This window comes from Motacilla alba, chromosome 8 (assembly GCF_015832195.1).
Source record: "Motacilla alba alba isolate MOTALB_02 chromosome 8, Motacilla_alba_V1.0_pri, whole genome shotgun sequence".
Classification (NCBI taxonomy): Eukaryota; Metazoa; Chordata; class Aves; order Passeriformes; family Motacillidae; genus Motacilla; species Motacilla alba.
This window is the reverse complement of record NC_052023.1, coordinates 17,449,403-17,470,462: the sequence shown is the minus strand read 5'-3', so window position 1 is coordinate 17,470,462 and position 21,060 is coordinate 17,449,403. Positions and strand designations below refer to the sequence as shown.

The window sequence follows — 21,060 nt, the reverse complement described above, 5'->3', positions numbered from 1 at the left end:
CAGTAAATAGCTAAGCTGTTTACTTAACTGTCCAAAACTGTCCTTTTACCTATGTTAGAGTGAAGAACAGGAATTTTCTCATTAGATGAAAACTTGCAGTTCAGTGCCTGTCAAGCTTTTGCGAGTTCTAATTAATTTTTTTAACTATTTAGCTTCATAACACGATTATCTGTTTCATTTGGGGGAAAAAAACTCCCTTTAACTGCCAACTTTGATTAAGCAGTGGTTTTAGCAAATGGACATGTCATGCAAAGAAGCTGTTAGCAGCTGTAACAAGAAAGATAAAAGCTATTGAAATAAAATTTTATAAGGAAACAAGCCCATTATAAGTAGCAGTAACTAAATAAAACACTAAGGTGATCAAGAAGTATTTCCCAGATTTTGAAAATAAAGTCAAAAACACAGAAGAAAACCAATCCTTCATCTCCTATCAGCTGTTCCTGTTGCCAATGATTATGGCAATATTTCACAGAGAACATATGGCAGTGTTTATAGCCATCAGGCAGTATTTCACAGAAGCTGCGACACCATGTGTCCACCAACTAGCCTTTCTGATTGCAATTAATTAGAGAAGCAGGAGGCACTTTTAAAATAGCATTACATCTTAGAGATTCCTGAAGTTTCATGGCCCATGTACAAGACTAAGTGACAGGAAAGTCTATTAAAATTGTAACAAGCCTAGTACAGTGAGTCTGTCCTTGAGGAACAAGACCTAATAAAAAAAATACTCTCCTTAAGGAGCATGAGAAAGAATAGAAATATAATAAGCCATTCAGGGTGGTACTTTGGAAGCCTGCAACAATAAGGAAATATTGAAGACCTTTAACAGGCCATTTTATGAAACAAATTCTGCAGAAAAGCTGCCATAGTGAAAGCTATAGAGTTGGTTTATAGTTGCAAGGCCCAAGAGGATGTGTACCAAAATTACGTGGGGATCTATTAAGGAGCCAAAACTTATGAAATTAACTGTGGCTGTCATTTCATGACTCCTATTATAATAAAAGCAAGGAAGAGAGGAAAACTAAGGGTAATAACCACCCAATAGGTTTTCATACAGAAGTGGAAAGCTGAGCTTACCCAGCCAGCCCCTGCAGCTGAATCCAGCGCTTCAGGTAGCCCCAGTCAGAGAGAAAGCAGGGGGTGGCCAGAACCACCCCACACAGCTGCAACTTCAGCAGCACTGCAGACTATAGTGCAATTATTCCCATGAAAAAAGCTTTCCATTACAGAGGCATTTTCCCAACAGTGCAATCTGAGCCATTAGGAGTCAGCCAGGAGAATCACACAAGCTGAATTTTATGCTAAAAGTGATCCAACAGGCAAGACACCAGTCAAAACTGATGTGAAGAAGTTCAGCATCATGTTCCTGCATTTGGGATGGGCTCATAGCACCCTCTGTCCTTACTGATGCCTTTGCCCCGTACAGCCTGCTTCCCTGCTGCTCCTTGTCTTGAGTTAGGATTCCATTCCCTGCAGATATGGAATATGAGAGCAAGTTTGGAGGAAGTCTGTCCAGCTGTAGCCTTAGCAGAGCTACTTTCTTACAAATCTCTAAGCTCTGATCACCTAACTGAGGTCACCCTGCAGCTCTTCCCATGCCTGGGGTACAAATGCATCTCTCTCTTCTCTCCAGACTCTTACTCTCATACAACTTCTAGAAACTCAACATCTTTGAGATCCCGCTACGTCCACTGAATTTTTCTAAGTTGGCCAGCAATCTCAGAAGTTATTCAGACATATCAACAGTGCAGCCATACAAGCCTCTTTTCCTTAAGAAAGCAGGCTTCAATATTCCTCTGCCATTATATTCTTGTTATTTTAGTATTTCCTTCATTTCCCCAAACCTCTAACCTCTAATTTTTATTACAGAATTCTCATCTTGGGACACAGCAATTGCAAATGGTGTTGGTAATAATGGATACATTTATTTTTATTATTCTTAAGAGCAAAATTCTACAATATTCTCATGGTGGATCTTGAAAAGGTAAACTAATCACCACAGTACACCTGCCTAATTGTAGGACAATAACCTGGGATCTGTTGTTCACACACGTAACATGACAGAAAATGCGAGCCATGTTTAAAAGTGTATCAGGCTGTTGAGATTGGTAACAATTTTTCCTCTGGAACTGGGCATGCTATTTAAAACTCTAGGTGCAGCCTCAACACCAAGCAGCAGCTAAAAATGAGCCACCATTCCACCCACCACTACTCTGGCATGATGACAATGGGGTAACTTTATAAATAAACAAGCACCAAAATAAAATGACAGCTGGCAACTTCACCATCCTTGTCTACACTTTCCTAGAAGCAGAACTAATATTTTGAGCTGTGCATGTTGAATGCTTTCAAGGTTTGTACTCCATCAAAAAAGTTCCCAAACTGCGAGGCTGACAGCTGCCACCAACTTAACAGCTATACTAAAGTTCCTGGCACAACTTACAGTGGCTGCCCTAAAATTTAAGAGTAGCTTCAATGCTGAAAGAGAATTGCAATATATTCCTTAATAAAATATATTTCAATGAAAAGAAGAAAAAGCTCAGAGAGAAATTCCTATGCAATATGCACCACCAGCTGTGGTGCCATTTCTGCAGCACTTACTAATGCTATTTTTAGGACAGTAACACAAATGCCACTGATAATCAAGAGCTGTGGCAGGGATCACCCTCCTCATTAAATCCCTCCTTTTGCCCCTTTCAAAAGGCTCCCGTGGGTGCCCTGCATTCCATGTGGGCTGGGAGCTGGACAGGCACCCAGCCCATGCCTGCAGGACAGTCAGAGGCTGCAGGCTCTCCCTTCCCTGCTGAAATGCAAAGGCAAGGAGCAGCTTATGCCCTTGGACTGATCTGACCCAGTGATCCAGGTCTAGCAGATGCAGCCCAAAGCCAGGGGAGGAGTTGAAGGCAGCAGGATGGGGCCTGGGTTTGGACAGCAATATCACTGTACCTCAGCCTTAGACTTTACCAACATCAACAGAGCTTTGGGTATGACCCACTACATACAACTATGGTCTTTCAGGGAAAGAAAAAAAAAAGGCTAAAAACATTAAGGATTTCAGCAGGAAGGAGATACTCTACCTCCCACAGTAGCTAGCTGGAAAGATAAACAGACGAAAAGTAGAAGAATAATTTATACTCCACACTAGCTAAAGTGGGAAAATTATAATTTGTCCCCAAAACACCAGGATGTAACAATACAGCTTTCTTTTGGACAAAAAAAATATTCTTGACTCAACTATATCCATAGTTATCCTTGTAACAGTCATGTCAGCAGAGTCATAGCAATAAAAACAAATATATATAGGATACCTGTGAAAAAGCCACAGTTTGAGCAGAGCTCATCTGAGCCCCAGCACTCTGCACCAGCCAGCCTCCTAATACCAGAGACCCAACCAACCCTAATGCCAGATTTGAAATGCTTTTTCTTTTTAAACCTGAGGTGTACAACCTGGCACCCCCCTGGTGAGAGACCACTGACTCCAGTCCATCACCTGATATGCTGTCAGGCCACTGAGTGATCAGGCAACTAGATGAGAATGAAATGGAAAACCAAGATGGTTCTGGCAGTCACACCTCACACCTCTCTGCAACACTGACGCTGCCCCGAGGAGCTAACAGAGCAGCTGGTGATCAGTGGCCCATCCATTCTGTGTTGGAGAGAGTGGGCCCTGCCACTAGCTCACGTTGCACAAATGAGAAATAATTAGGAGATATAAATGGTCATTTTAATGAATAATTGACTTCTACCATAATTATTAGAGCTCTGATCACCTTCAGAATTTATTTGTACAAGTACCTCAACACCAAGATTAATTTAATTTTCTCTTAGGCTAACAAAGGGATTAGATGAATAGCTGAGTTGAAATAAAAAGTTTTCCCAATATCAAGCAAAGCTACGGAAAACTGAATTTCATATTCCCTTCCTGCACACACCTTGAAAGAGTCAAGTTAAAAATGAACAAATCTGAATTTCCAGTTCTTGTTTAATTAACCAAGTAATGCTTTAAAAGTTCATGTAATGCTTTTAGAACTCTTCTAGTAGAACACACAGTCACTCTGAATGAACTATACCTTCAATGTAGATTACTTAAAGATGTACCTACACACATTACATGCTACTGTCTGGATTACCTTTAACAAGAATAAATGTATAAGACAAATATGCTCTTTTTATGCATATGGAATTTGGCAATATTCTAATTTCCTTGCACAGGCTATTTAGAAGGGAGTGCTGTTATCATATGTCACAGGCTACTTGGCACCTTTGCACATATCCCACAGAGGAATGACCAAGAGCATTAGCATTCTTAGCCTGAGCTATCCCAAACATGACACACTTCAGATTCTTTCTGCCTAGAATAGTGATGCTGCAAAACAAACAAACAGTTAAAAATCTAAGCTAGATCAAAAGCAGGTTTTTTCCTGCAAAAACAGCCACAAAAATCACACTGAACATACCTGTTTTGGAAGACCTTTGAAATAATATTCCTTGATTCTTACTGCATTATTCAGATGATTTTTAATGATGCATTAGTCTTTACACCATGTAGTCTGCTAGTTCTAAAGACAACAGTACCTTCTAGGTCAAACTGCCTCCTGGCCAATTTACATTAAGAGAGTTTATGGTTTATGTGCCATTGTTACATTAAATAAAAACTACCCCAAAAAATCTAGGGGGAAAAAAAAAAAGTGTGATAGTTCTTAAGCATTTGAGTGCAATGAAAATGGTCACAATGACTTTTGCTAATGAAAGTTTCTAAATGAAAGACATGCCAACAAAAAGTAAAATAAGAATCAAAATGAAAGTTGCTTTTTTTACTAATAAAGTATTTTCTTTTTTTTTTTTCCTCAGGAAAGGTCATTTAGATAGCAGTTAACAGATTTTTTTTTCTCCTTTTAAATATCTACTTCAATTTAAATTATCTGAATGAATTTTTCTTGTTCCAACCATTCTTTTGGTCAAGACTAACTCAGAATCAAGAATAATCATTAATAAAAAGCGAAGGCAAAACCCAGCTTCAAACAGATAAAGATACACTAAGAGGAAAAAATATACATTCTAATTTATTTACTTTTACCAAAATTCAAAGCTGATTTAATAATATAAACAGTATTCTTATACACCACAACTTTTTATTCAGGGTCAACTATATATTCATTATCTATTTCAAAATTTTCTTTCCTCAACAAGCGAGCACAAATTACTTTAGAATACAGCCCAGGGCTTAAAAAAAACACCACCCAACAAGAATATTACAGAGTTCCCAACAGAAATAATTATTCTAAAGACAACTTGAGACCATCATACACCTTCTACAAAACATTTACATAAATCTTCGGAAGGTGAAAAATGGAACACTTAAAACCTTTGTTAAACTACCCTAAAAAAATTTGGTCAAGGATTTCAAGAGCAGATCTTTCTCCATTATATACAGGCTGTAATGGGCATACCAAAATGTTGAGGGTTCTGATTTTTACAGTTTGGAAACATGCAGGGTCATGCTTGTACTATACCCAAGCAAAGGCTACAAATAACTCCTTAGGCACTTCTGAAAGAGCAGCAGGGTTGTGCCTACTCCTGAGCTAGCAAACAAACCTGAAGGGCTTGGAAGATAAGGGGAAGGGCTGGTTTGGTTTGGGTTTTTTACATTACTTTAGGAGAAAAAGGAAAAAAGGAAGTACCTATACTTGCCTGCACACTGTGTAGCTTGGGCCTTCTGTGTGCTTCAACCCTGAAATCCCACAGCCACGAAATTCCACACCCCCAGAGCTGCACACCTGGACCAAAAGCTGCATCCTTGATAGTGGGTGCTCATCCCCATTGGGAGGGGTTAAACAAGTACAACTCATTGGATGAAATCTGGGACTCACTTTTAGAGGGAAAGAGAAGAGGCACCTTCAAAAGAAACATCAGAAGCAACACTGGGAGGTGCTTTTTTGTTTGACACTGGTGTTCAGCTCATACTCTCTTTTTTACTACTGTAAAATAAAACACAAGCTTATATCACATCCGTGAAAACACAGAAAAGAGGGCTAAGTAGGAATGTTTTGGCTTTATCCAAGGGCACCCTTTTGCATGGCAAATAAGCCTAAGCTGATCTGCAATTAGAATAGAACAGAGTAACTCTCACATGCTTGTACTTGTTGTGTTGTGCCTTTTTTTTCCATCTATTTCCCATAAGATCTAAATTCACAAGGCATTATTTGGGATAGGAAGGATGCTAATAATTAGGCTATTTATGCTTTGTTCGCAATTTCTTCAACTGAAAATTACTGACGTTGGAATGATATTTGCAAACCGATTTGTATTCATATTTCACTCTTTGGAGGCAATGATAATTCTCCAGGACACAGAGTTCTCCCTATCATTTTGTTCTGAGTAAATGCAACAATAGACTAGTAACTCACAGCTTTTGATTATGCTCCAAAAGAGTTGTAAGTCTCAAAAAGGACCAAGGGGAACCAACCACATATCCACAAAGGCTTCATGCTTCTAGTCTACAGCAGGGTGAAAATTGAACCACTAAATCTTTAGGGCAGTAAATGACCTTGAAAACTCACTCAAGATTACATTTCTTCATTACTGTAGGATTTATCTGTTCTGGACATCAGACTTGCTTCATCACCATGGACTTGCTTGGCGACTACTGATGTGTGCCTGACCCCAATTACTGTCCTGGGCCAGCCCCAGTCACTGTGTGAGGGCACTGCAGGATGGGTACCATTCCAAGGGTCCCCTGTCATATTTGTCCTCTAGTCCCAGTTTGCCAACCCTTGTGGATCAGCCAAGCCCATGTTGCCCTCAGCACAATTTTCCCAGACTTTTGGCTTCTAGCACAACCATGCATCAAAGATTTAGTGTTTAACTCATGTTTGCTGTCAGTGCCCAGTCCTGATAGAATGTTTTGGGTATTAGAAGAGTTTTACACCAATCCCAAACGACCACTGCATCCAGACTGTTGAAGTTCACCCCTATTTCTTTTAATCTTGAGAGAGTCCTCAGTCAACAGCCAACATCCTGGGCCAGGACAGTATTCCATGGATGAACGAGGTCCCACAGTTCTGTCCCTCAAATCTAAAGAGGCAACCGGCCACCCAACCCACCTTGATTTAACCAAAAAAGTTGCTGATGTGGGCAATGTGCAGATGTGCTGCAGCATGGATGACACACATCACTCTGAAAATGCTCCCTGCTCAAGTTCAGCAGCAATAAATAACAAAAATAGAGCAGCTGCTGCATGACTTGGCAAAGCCCAGTCTGGGCAGGTGCAGAGCATAAGATCCCCTCCAGTGAACAGCACCAAGATCTCATTAGGTCTGCTCAAGTCATGAGTGTTTGGTTGTTTGGGTTTTTTTTAAGGCATTGCCACAGTTCTCAAATTGAAAGCTGGAGATTATAAATTGCTACCTCAATCATTTCTTGAAAACCTAGACCAGTTTAGATCGCCAAGGGCATTTGAAGCAGACACCTTCCTTGAAGCTGCAAAAATGACAAAGTGAGAGCAGCACAGCACATGGATACAAAGGCAGGAGGACACATTTTACACTTTCTACTGCATCACAGATTTTTGTTGTGTCCATAATCTCTCCAAATATTACAACAGCATTACTGCTACTCCTTCAGCACAATACATGTTTTCAAACTCCACTGATCTGAGCATGCTCTGACTTCCAGAGTATTCTTCGAGATCATCTTTCCTACATTCTCATCTCACTAACTGGCCTCAGGAAAGGGCATGTCCTGCAACAATACCAAGAAGTTCTCCATTTTCTAGGCTCCATCAAGAGCAAATGGATTCCAATGGGTTATGGATCAGAGCCGCAAAAACATCACAGGTCACAAAGTCGTGTGGAGTGATCAGGTTAGACGGAAAGGGTACAGAAATCCCTAAACACTAGCCAGCAGGAGCTCTCCTCTGGCCATACCCTAATTTGAACCTCCTCTCACCCCTCCAAACATTTGCTGCCTTGGCATTTGGCCAGTTTGCTCAATGCTCTCTGAGAGCAAATTCAACAGACCCTCAAAACACACAAAGAAAAGCAAATTTATGAAGGGAAGCCACTTCTGCTGTGACTAATGAATATAATGGTGGTGGAGCAAGTCAGCCTAAACAGAAAACACACTGTGAACAGTGAATGCATCCTAACACTTGTTTATTTCTTGGTCCCCTAGTTAAAATAAAGCTCTTCTCTTTTTTGGCCTCATAATGTCATGTCAGATTGTCCTTCCTTTTCAGCCGTTTTTGGTTTTGCATGTATTTGATTTTTTTTTAATAAAAGTGGAGGTGTTCTTGGCATTTCTGCCACAACAGCAGGGCTTGAACTTAAGGTCAAATTAAAGGAACAGTGTGTTCTGCTACCATGACAACCATTCCAGGCTAATATCAGGTACTAAGATACCAAGAATGAAGTGATAAAATCACTACATTAGTTTAATAAACAAGTTCCATTGTCATCATTTTACTGTATATATATATATGGTTCATTGAAAAAATATCAAATTTCAGAGCTTATTCTGCTTGGCCTGTCATTCATTATCCAACAAAAAAAGATAAATTATTACCTTTCTCAAGAGCTTCAGAATTACAGGTATATTGAAAATTCATTAAGGCTGCTATAGATTTTTAAGCCATATTCTAGGTACACCAGATTTTGCAGACCCTAAAGCAAACCCTAATATGACATTTAATTTCAATTCTCACTTTACATATTCATACTCCACCTCAGCCTTTTAATAAATGTATAATTGAATTTTAAATATAAATCTTAATGTGTCAAACTATAAAGTTAAGGGCACACCTTAGAAATTCTTTATACCAAGAGGACAAATGTGAATGAAAGGCCTTCTCAGCACACATCCAAAAGCTGGTCCAGTGAGCTACAACCTGGGCATGTCTCACACATCCTTTACCTCATATCCTGGTCCAAAGCCAGTTCCCAAGCCAGAAAGACTAAACACCCACAGTGTTTGCTGGAGCTGGATCCAGCCTCCCTTGCAGCTAATGAAGGGAACAGCATTTGCCAGGCCTAGATGCAAAGTAACCAACGCCACAGGGTTTGAGGCAAGCACCTTGAGAAGATCCTGGAAACCCAGGCCAACGCCAGACAGGGAGAAGATGATGCTGCATTTATTACTGGAGTGAGAATATCCCACCCAGCTCTGCTTCCCACTGACCCCCTGGGCAGCCTGGACTTAGATGGCCAGTGAAGGTGCCAGAGACATAGATCACCATGCTGAATGAGTGCCTCTGTATCAGAATTGCTAATAAGACAAAGATTTAAAATGTCACTTTTGGCTAGTGCTGACAGTAGTGGCTAGAGAAATAATTAACACTGATTTCCATATTACTGATAATTTTGCAAATGAAAATGAATGGGGCCAAATGGTTCTGAGAATTTAAGATAACTCCAGAAAGTCAGGAAATCCAACAGAGTCTGAGCACTTTATTTGCAAAATAATTTGAAATTACTTTGCATAGTAATGGGATTCTGGAGATATGTTGTTAACCATGCAGAACAGCCACATTGATTGAGAGCTGCAGTAGAGAAAAAGAAAAGTTTTTTCCACAACAGAGGATTGCAAGACATTTTTGTGACCTTTTCAACCAGATTAAAAAAAAAAGAAGTCATCTCAATTCACCCACCACAAATCACCAGCACATCACTCGAAAGACAGAGATAGGTCACCAGGCCCCACCAGAAGAGACACTGCCTGTTTTCAGCAGCCAAACCAAAGCAGCAGATCCAGACAAAATTTCTGCAGCATTTGCCCAGTTTCCTCACGCGCCCTCAGACTTGCTTATATGAAAGTCACACCATCACTGCAAAAAATTCATCTTTTCAGTATATGAGAAAACATTTAGAAAACATGGTAACAAATTTGTCTTATTTATTACATGTAATAAATGTATACACCCAATATTTACTTTTCAAATAAAGTCAGATAAAAAGTGAATTGCTGAGTAACAGAAACATGCTCAGAAGCTGCTATCAGAGTGCTGCTGATACCCTTCCATCTCATGCATTCATCTGCTTCTTGGAACATGCTGGTTGACATGGATTTAATGCAATTGTGTCAGCCTGGCATCAGTAAAGCAAACACTGCACAGGAGTAGCCTATGGTCTTCCAGCCACACATCTACACACAGACTCAAGAACTGTAAGCTGTAACTGCCAGTTTCTCCTAAAGTCTCAGGGCAGGGGGACTAGCTGACCTTACTGGGGGGTTGTTTGAATAGGTTTTGCAGTGAGGACACAGCTAATCCTTGGTTGACAGGCCAGCCAGGGGATTTTTATTTTTTTACCTGTGATTAATGGACTTGACATCCATGTTCCCACAGCTTTTGCTAAACATGCAGTTCAGACCTTATTGTTAAATACCACCAAGATCACAGAAAACTAAACTCTCATGACAGCAGAGTGACTCTGCCAGAGGGCAGACTGTTCTGAGACAAGTATTGGATTACTCCAGAAATGTAACACAGACTAATAGTGCACTACAGAAATGTTCATTATCTTGGGCCCCTGAATACCTTGCACCCTTAAAACTAGACTGACCTTTTTGAATAGAAAATAGATTGTGAGAGTTCAGAGATCTAAATAGATAATGTTATTCAAAATTATACTGGGAGATCATACTCACATACGTGTTTATCCTATTTAAGTCGGGGCATACACAGTCAACTTGACCTTTCATTTTGTATTTAGTCACTGCTCAAAGCAATATGACTAAAGCATTGGTGGAGGTCTCCCTCCTTCAGAACTCACAGGTTGGAATGTGAGACGAAATGCAAGATTCAGAAATCCTAATTTCTGGTTTTCCTCTACATTTTGCACAGATGCCAATAACAAAAAAGTTAAAACATGCCAGTCTAAAATAGAAAAGCAGTGTCAGTTCATAAGGGATGCTCTTTAAACTGTTAGCTCTGTCTGAACTATTCTTGTTTTAGACTGAGAAGTATTTTAAACCTTAATTACTAAAGTCTGCAAGACTGTGACAGATCTGTCTTTTCCTTATGGGCATCTTGCCAGGATGAAGCATGAATTCTTTTAAGATCACCATACTTAATTAGTGCTTCAGCCAAGTTTATGGAGCCTACATGATTCAATAGATTACTTTGGCTTTGGCAAGTGGATCTGTCTGTTGCAGTTTGGGAGCTGCTAAGGTCAAAGCTATTTTTCATGCATTTTCACAATTTGTCATTATGTCTTGTTTGTGCATGAATTTTGACTTCTGTATGTAAAGTAGAGACTAGGAAACTGAAATTCCCTGGACCAAAAAAAAACTTACTTTGAATATTCCTTATTGTATCAATAGTCACTGCTTGATGACAGTGGTTCAAAATGTTGTTATAGAACTCAGGTAGGCATGTAAAACAACAGCTCTGCATGGCAATAGAGATAATAGAGATGGAAGAGCTAAGTCATTGTCCAGGAGACTATTCCAGATTCTGACAAGCACAGCTGGGACATGAGAACGATGATGTATTAAAAAAACCAGGAGAATAACCTGGGAAAACCAGTCTTCCTTTAGCACTACCTGTCACCTCTTGGAGTGCATCTGGGCTGCAAAACACCCCCAGCACCATGCCATGGCACTGCCTCTGCCCAGCAGAGTCCCGTGGCAGCAGGGAGCCACCCTGCAGTGGCGCAGCCATCGGCCACTGCCATCCCTCAGCTGCACCTCCTGCACTCTCCGCTGGCTGTGCCTGACAGGGGGAGATGACTGATTAAAGTGACAGGGTTTCAATCGAGAGAGGAGCTTGTTTTAGCACAGGCTTGTCTACTTCAGTAAATCTTTGGCTTTATCAGCTCTGTGCAACTGACTCATTTAGCCCTGATCGGTGGCAGCGCATCCCTGGCAGCCCCTTGTCAGTGACAGCCCTCAGGTGCCTAAGCACGGCAGGCTTGATACGAGTCACACCCTGCTGCGAACAGATTAACCTGCAAAATCATGCAGGGCTCCTTTTAAGTGTGTATTCTAGCCAGGCACGGCAAAACCACAGACTCCATCAGACTTGGTAAACTTTCTTTAGCTTCTCCATTTCCTACGCCTCATTTACATTCACTCTGGAGGGTGAATAAAAATAACCAACGACCCAGGTAGCCTGACTACTGTGCAGAAACCACACGAGCCAAGACATTTCTGAACAGTCTTTGTATAACCAAGTAGTTTGCCAGACAGCACAGTAGTGGCTTTCAAAAATCTGCATAGCCATATAGAAGATGAAATATTAATAAATTTAATATTGAAATATTTGATTAAATTAATATTAATTCACCATTAAATTTTTAAGACTTTCATATTTCATAAGAAAATCACAGTAAAACTACCGATAGGGACTTAACATGTGAAACCAATTATACAAGACCATTAAGCAATGCCTCAAAAAGCATCCAAACAGCTCACAGTGATAAAGAGGAATTAAGTGAATTTTGTTTACAAACTGGTTTGTGCAAATTCTCACTGGAAAGGAGATTTGTTTTCATTCACGAATGTATCATGTATGTTACTAGAACATTAACATATCATTCTTCTTCAGTTCTGTAATACACACATATGGTCCCTTTTTTCTTTTTACTACAGCAATAAAGTAGACTAAACCCTCTGAATTCTTTCTATGGTTATTGGTAAATGTTCTTGAAGATGCTGACTTACTGATGGGTGAAAACAAAAGCTTTGATTGCAATCAATTATCTTCTGGCAAAGCAATAGAGACAATAGTGGAGGTTTTTTCAAGTGGGTCTATTCAATTTCTGCTAGTAGTTCCAAGTCCCACAGTTAACTTCTTCTTGAGGATCCAATTTTCCTTTCCACAAGCACACCTATTTTTCTTCTATCAATGCTCTTCTTAAAAAATCATCTTGATAATATCAGATTCATTTAAAGTATAAGCAATAGATTTTGTTCAGTTAATTCCTTTCCTTTATATGTTCTTCTAAGGCAGTTCACTTTTTCCCTCTCAAGTATTCATAGAGTCCAACAAACTGCAGTCAGAACATCTCAGTCAGTTCACTTGAGATGTGAGCTACCAGCTTATAAAGTCACAATGCAGACACATTAAGTCACAATGCAGACTATCTTTGACTGTAGCACGGCTTGCCCAGACTCAAATTATTTTTTCAATAACATTAAAATCTTGTTTGTCTAACGAACAAGACTGGACTGAAATGGTGCACAGGGTTTCATAATTAGATAAAGCCATTGTTTAGAGTCAGACAGTGCCCGTTCACAGTTCAATAAACCACTTGTCACAGTTGCTTGGTCAGAGCAGACCTGGGTGTCAATGCGAACAGTTAACAGCGAGGTAGCGAAATAAATTGGTCTCCTGGGTAAATAAATTGAACATCAATATGAATATGCCTCATCAGTAAAGACTGTAATTTATAAAGGTTTTATAAATACTGTTTTATTGCACTGACGTTTAAGGAAATGCCTTTATGTCTTTTATGCCTTTTTTTTTAAAGCCTTCACAAAAGGCCTAACAATGGCCTTTTGTCCATAAGTTTCATACATATTACTGCAAACAATACAAAATCATGCCATCACTTACAGGAAACCAGTATGTTGGGTATTTTTCTTAATGAATAAATACAAATATTTATACCAGATTAAAGTGTGTTTACATTTCTCATGTTAGTTTTGCCATTTGGAAGCACCCAAGAGAATCAGACAGAAGCCCATTGAACACTACCCTGCTTCTAGCCAACTGTAACTTCTTGCTCTCCCAGCACCATCAGTCTGTGTCCATTGGTGAAACCTAGCACACGATGCTCTGGAACTAGAACACAAATTTTAACTTTTCATTGTGAGACTACTCTATCCCAAACTCTACAATGGGTTAGATTTATTTCTACTTTTGCTTGAGATTAATCTCAAGAAAGCCATTAGTCCCACACAAGATCATATACACTTAGATAGCCAGTGCTTCTTAGTTCTTACTTCACCAGATAAATGGCTAAGAATACAAATTATGCTGAACTGTCTGCAGACTTAAAGATGGTCAAAGAAAATTTCATGCACATCTACTGTCTTTTAACACATATATACACATGCACAAATCCCCCATACACTGCAGCTGTTCAAAATTCATGAAAATCCAAATACAAAGGTTCCAATTAATACTGCACTCATTTGCAAAAGTGATCATTATTTCTGTCCTGTGTCTAGACTGAAGAAAAACTGATGGATTGCATTTTCTGAAATGCTTCCCAAATCAAAGGACATCAACAATGTTATTATTTCCATGGAAATAGTTTGCTTAGCCCTAAATCAAATTTCCATTTTAACACATTAATCCATGTACACCTATAAAAAGAGGAGGTGGGAGAGTGGAGAACAATAACATTAGTAAAATTATACATAATTTTGGAAAGAATTAGGGAAACACACTCTGTCTTGCTGTTTCCTTTACTGTTCATTATATTCGTCCCCTTGACACTACTAAAAAGAAAGGCAAAAATATCTATTGGGTTTCAAGTCCAAAGCAATTAATCACGTGAAAACTATTGAACTGTTTAAAAAGTTACCTCTTCAAAATGCAAAACATGTTTGTTCTTAAAAGATCATTATTTTATTTCAATGCCATTCATAAATGACTTATCGAACTGAAATGCCTCTTACTTTCAACTCTCAGCATATATTCCAGTGCTTCTGAACTCCCTCTGCATTGCTCACCCAACATTATTTTTCTATTCTTTTCAAGAGAAACAAAGCATTCTCTTTTGTACAAACTGCAACACTTCCATTTACCAACCCACAGAAACAATTAATTAATTTGCTCCTCTTTCTTCAGAGGCAATTCTCATATTCTTTTTTTTTCTCTCCAGACATCAAATATTGAACTTTTTATTCTAACTCAGTCCATTCTGTGATCAAATACCAAGTTCATTTCACTTGAGAACAGCTAGTTCTATTTTTCTTTCCAAAGCGAATCTCAGAAAGCAACTCAGGTCCAACTAATTACCAGCAGGTTTATTAGAACAGTCTAGATATGGGTAATTCCAATAGAAATCTCTGCAGGAAGGGAAGAACTGCACATTACTGTAGAATACAAGTGACAAGGTCATTACAAGCCCCCTGTGCCTCCCTTAGCATCTCAGGTCTGTTCTCCTTCAAATTCTGTGTCCTCTTTATATTCAAACACGGATGTCATAGTTTCAGTTCCTCTCTCACTTTCTACTATGTTGGAAAATTAATTTTTCACTGTATCTGAAGGTTGGCTTTAATGATCCTGATACATACTGTCCAAAACAACTTGGAACAACTCATTTGTATTTCTTTTCACAGCCTTGATCTGACAGGATCCTTTCAGGGCAACATGACTTCACCTGCTCAGAGGCATATTTCTGTTAAATATTTGCTCCTTTTTTTTTTTCCCATGTAAATTCCTAATTAATTCCTAATTATTTTTATTAAAATTTCTTAGACTGTTTCTCTAGCTGTCACCCCACTTTGTTATACTGAAACACAAAAGTAGAATTCCCTGCACAGTATTTATATAAAGTTTGATAACTCAGGGCCAAATTATAGATTTTTTTTCCCAGACATAGCATTTCCCTCTTTTAATATTGTTCTTTTCTTAAATAGACACAAATCACCAGCATAATTCTGTTTGTACCCACCAAAAAGGAAGTTTCCTCCAGGAGGGATCCAAGCTACAGTTCTCATAATGGAAAACCAGACAAGGAAGGGAAACCAACAAAAAGTCAAGAGCTGGGGAAACTGTGAGCATGCAGCCTCTTCTAAAGGCATGGCTTTCTATTTAAGTGCATAATCAAGACTTTGACATTCAATCACACACATATGTGCAGTATGATTATTTCAGTGAGTTAATAAGAAAGGCATTGTTGCCACAAGAATAAAATAATAATTTGATGCAATAAAATTCAGAGACATCCCTAAAATTACTCAATACCACAACCAGAAAAATATAGAAATAAAAACTGAAACTAAAGCTCTCCAGTCAAAGATCAACACTTGTTCTTTTTCCAAGCTGGACAATAATTGCATTCAGTTATTTAAATTCTTTTTTATTTTGTAATTGATTTACAGTGGAGGATATGCCATAAATTAACCTCATTTCCAGTTTCAAGTTTTTACCTCTAGGAGATAAGTAACACCCCACCACGAAAAAAAACACCCCCCTACATGAATCCCACTCTGTCTTCCCTCAATCTTTCCACCATTTCTGGCTCGGAAATTACAAAACTCAGACTTCTGTCTTTAGTATTCCCCAAAAGGCCTACTGTACTGATAATTGAAAACCATTTTAAACTGAAATGGCATTATGAGCATTACTGTACAACTGAAATAGTATGCAAATTCTAACAAAAGGCAGTATCATAATGCATGAGTATGAAAGTCCTAAAACATGACACTGACCGTGTTAATCCTGGGATCTCCTCCCCCTACTGAAAGCGTGCCTTTGCAGCCCTCATGTTCCCTTAGCACAGCTTTATTTTAGCACAGCAAATAAAGGGAAACGCTTTCTTCTTGATTCAGGCTGGTTTTCCTTCAGGTAGATGAACACTGAAGTAGAAAGAAATTGTCAGTGTAATATCCTGCTTGAATGCAATCACTATGCCTCTTATCACAGAGCAGAACCAAGAAATACATCAATAAATAAAGATGTATTATTCTAGACTGTCATTTTGGTTATTAGGGTAATGTATTCCAGAAGGAAGGGAGGAAGAATAGAGTACTCTTCCCGTAAATATGTGGCTCTGCAGGTATTAACTGAACAGAAATACTGTAGCAGAGCTCCAATTTGCAGGAGCCTGCAGCAAGGTTGCATTCACAACAAGGTCAGTAAAAAATGGCAAACACATTAGCAAGTAAGCTATTCTCATAAGTGTATGACACTTTTTCCATCAATATTTTGTGGGAATTTAAACCACAATGATTTTATTATTTTATAAATCTAGGTTAGCATGTGTATAATGACATGGCAGTTCACGCACAGTGTCAATATTAAATGCCAGTTTTGAATTCAACCAGGCATGTTATTAAAGTGAAAACTGATTGACATTTCCAAGAAGCATTAGCTCTCCCATAAGTAACTCAGACCAACCTCCTAAAGAGTGCAAATTATGTCCACTTCAGTGTCTGCAGTCCTCCTACACAGGGTATGAGCAACAACTCATTTCCACATACACCACTTCTGGATTTAGTCCAATATGATTCTGTTATTTTTAAAATAAAGATGCATACTACCACAGAGGTACTGGCCATCACTTGCAGAAAGGTCCAGAAATACCTCTGGCTGCGAAGGATACTGCACACAGTCACAGTTATCGAGAAAAAGACTTGATTTAAGTATCATATAAAGCTTTGGCAGCTTGAGGAAGAGTAAGAATAACCTGCAAGTGATCTGATAATTTCACTGCTATTTTTCATCTGATTTGTCAGTTAGTGGTTAAATTCCGGTGTTACTGAATGCAACCAGACTTGTGTCACTGACTTCAACAGACTAAATATCTCCCACCACAGAGACCTTTCCTGAAACTGTAGTCAATAGCAATGTTATTAACTTGTATAATTGTAGAAAAAAAAGCCTTATTACATCCACTAGTCATTACATAATATAACAAATCATGCTTGATTCAATATCCTGTAATTAAAAATACTTCTTTCAACAGCTGGATCATTTAATGCAGTGAGGCAGCATTCCCTTTCACACTGCTAAAACAATGCCTGGCTAAAGGAACTGAAAACAGACCTTACCTGTGCCAACTGACCATACTGAGCTAAACATAACAATTGCAAAGCTGAGTATGAGAGGTCAGAGCAAGTCAAAGCAGTTAAAGGGCCACTGAGGCACGGCTGGGCTGCACCAGCTGAAGGTATTTCAGCAGGGAAGAGGAAACATGGTTTTGCTGAGTCTGCAGAATAGGTTGTGAGTGGCAGGATGGATTACAAGGGTCAGTGAGTAGTCATGTGTGAGCGCAGCTGAAAGGAGTTTAGGAAATCTTGGAAACTGTTAGTGGGAAAGGGATGACAAGTAATGGGTTTCAGGGGGAGGGGGTGGATGAGAGCTAAAAGATTCCAGCATGGTTCCAAAGACCATGACCAAGGCTCTTGTTCCAGGTTTTCTCTTCAGCAATAAACTTAAATAAAAGGTTTCTTAAATTTATTTTTATTAAATTTTTCCTAGCTTTTTCTAAGGCTCTCATAATTTGTCTCTGATTACTTCTCTGGGCATTTATAAATATACAAAGGCAAGATCTTCTTGCATGATCACAGATATTTGTCTTCCATACACATACTTTTTCCAAATGTAAACACCCTAGAAAATCCAGCCATTGGCTACCTGCTTCTTGCAGAGCTAAAAAGACAAGGTATTGACACAAGTCCCTGAACCAATCCATCAAAAACCATCAAGAGAAGGCAGTTGTTACTAAAGCAAATATATACTTGGCACAACTAATATTATGAGAAGAGTGTTCCACCAATTTCAGCTGGAGTGTAGGGCAAAATTGAGTAGAAAAGGGGGCAAAGTACATGTCTGAAGTTTACAGGAAACATGACTATTTATTAGTAGCTGTGACAAGGAGAAAAACTGAGTACCATGACATTACAGTCAGAGCTGAAAGTACTGTTTCTGGTGGTACAGCTCTGGGTCTCTACCCAGAACAAGTAGAAAGAGAACTAGGAGGTGAAGACAGTGTTCACTAAAGTCCAGATGTTCTTAATCAAAGGGGCAGGCAACCAGCTCCCCCCCCTCAAAGAGCTTTCCACCACTGACCAACACTACCTCTGGTTTTTACAGAGCAAGATGGGTATTTTTTAGCCAGCTCTCATGTCATGCAATCCCATCAGTCACACCTGCATTTATTGAACCTATTCCACTGAGAGCACAGCTGCCCATTTTGGGATACAGAGCTTTTCTTCACCCTAACTGTATTACTGCTATTATCACCATGCATTTGATCTCAGAAATCAGGTACCTATTTACAAGTTCCTACAGCGGCTGCATTTCCACCTCACCTTCAATTTATCCTGCCCACAGACCTGCATCCTGCCTCTCATCTGTGCTATGGTGCATATGCTTATGCAAGTCTGCAGCAGCAAGGATGGGGCTTCCCTGGAGCTGCACTGTGGCTCAGCTGTAGCAATGACTGTCTAGTCAAACAAAGGTAACAGCACTACAACAGAGAGTTCTGGTTTACATTAGGAAGCTATTTTCCAATGGCCATTGCACCCAGGTTTCAGCGTTTGAACTTGTCTCTATTCATTGCTCTTCTAGGAATTTCTAAAGCTTGATGTGAAGCGTGGCTCTGTCTCACCACAGAACAGAGCAGCACAAACTCCTTTAGCTCCTTTACAGTCCAACTGGAGATACTGCAAGGGTAGAGGGATTTTTAAAAACTTATTATTAGATATTGAAAAAAAAATTGCTAATAACTGATTAAACAGATGTGGTGTTCTAGAGTGTGTAGGTATTTTGGTTTTGTTTTTGATGAAGAGGACCATCTTCACCATCAACAAATAATTATCCATTTAAAATATAAGATGTAGATGTAAAAACTTTGAGTCACTTACTGCAGTTGGAAATTACTGATGAGTACTGTTGATTACCACTGCAGTTTTTCAAAAAGCTTCAAGATTAAGAGACATTCACTGCTCTTCTTCTGTCAGGTGCCTCAAAAAGAAACCATGAGAAGAGACACACAATGAAAAACGGCAGGTTATAGCACATGAGACTCCTTATTAAAAACATAAAATGCCTTTCACTCTTGCTTTTATTAAGTCTACTTTTCAAGCCAAATGAAAGTTAGGTGAGCCGATTATAATACAAGTCACGTCTAACTATTTCATTATCCACGTCCTGCAGCACGATCGCCCACAGAACACCTTTTGAAAGCTCTGGAGTGACGGCAGCAGGTTGAATATAATGAACAGTGTTACAAATGGGGACATGAGACGACAGGTCTGGTGAAGAAGGAGTCTCCTGGAAACTGTATGGCTGTAATTACTGAGTGCTGGTGCTGTCTCAGTTGGCTTTGAACAAAGGTAACCGCCTTCAGCAAGTTATATTTCCTCAGCTAGCTAAAATGAAACCAGTCAGAGACACAAATATTTATGATACACAATACATAACCAAAGTCATTGTCTGCTTTTATTACCTTTTTTTTGTTGTCGCTCTGAAGTCTCCCATATCAACAGCACAAGAGAATTAAACAGTGAAGCACTGAATTATTTTTAAATTAGACTTCTAAAACTAGAATGTTGAAGTCATACTTACAGGAAGATAAAATGCTCTTATTCTGGGCACTATGCTTGCACGCCACCTCTATTTCTCAATAACTCGATCAGTTTGTTGTTCAAGAATCTGCCAAGCAGAAGCCAGTGAGAGCTGAGACCCCTGCCTCCTTGCATGTGAGCACCCCTCTACAAACACTCAGCAAGAATAGTTTGGTAATAAAGGGAGCATCTGGTGCAGGCAACATTGGAGACAGCAAGACTGAGAAGAAAGCTCAGGCTCATCTATGTTTTCTCATCTGTGATCTGTTAAATCTCAGAAATGGGCTCACCTCCCCCTACAGTAAAATACCAGAGAACAGCAGACAATCATGTCATAATTAGGTAAGACACAAGGTGAGAAAGAATATCTCTGTTGAAGTTATTTCTGTTATTATCTGCGTGCCCCCAACTCCTGTTTCCCTCTTACCTCTTTTCCTGGAGAATCATAAATTCTGAAAATTAATTTCCCAACACTAGTGATAATCATTAGGTTGTATAGGAGAGAAGACAACTGGAGCTATTATATCATTATTCTTCATCTTTATACCAGTTATGGTTTAATGCCTGCTGACAACTAAGTACCACACAGCCACTCACTCGCTCACTCCCCCAGGCAGGATGGCAGAGAGAATCAGAGAAGTAAAAGTGAGAAAACTTGTGGGTTGAGATAAAAACAGTTTAACAGGGAAAGTAAAAGCCATACACACAAGCAAAGCAAAGTAAGGAATTCATTCAGTACTTCAGGCAGGCAGGTGCTCAGCCATTTCTAGGAAAGCCAGGCTCCATTGCTCATAATCATGACTTGGGAAGACAAAT

General features: G+C 39.2%; 1 long non-coding RNA gene across 1 annotated transcript in view; it reads right to left on the bottom strand.

Moving 5' to 3' along the window:
* Positions 1-20,813, bottom strand: part of LOC119704160 — a 50,559-nt gene extending 29,746 nt beyond the window's left edge. The window contains exons 1-3 of the long non-coding RNA XR_005257855.1: positions 20,672-20,813; positions 19,543-19,642; positions 16,384-16,530 (exon numbers count right to left, since the gene is read on the bottom strand). This is a non-coding gene — a long non-coding RNA (uncharacterized LOC119704160). The remainder of the gene's footprint in view (positions 1-16,383; positions 16,531-19,542; positions 19,643-20,671) is intronic.
* Between the last annotated feature and the right edge of the window lie 247 nt (positions 20,814-21,060).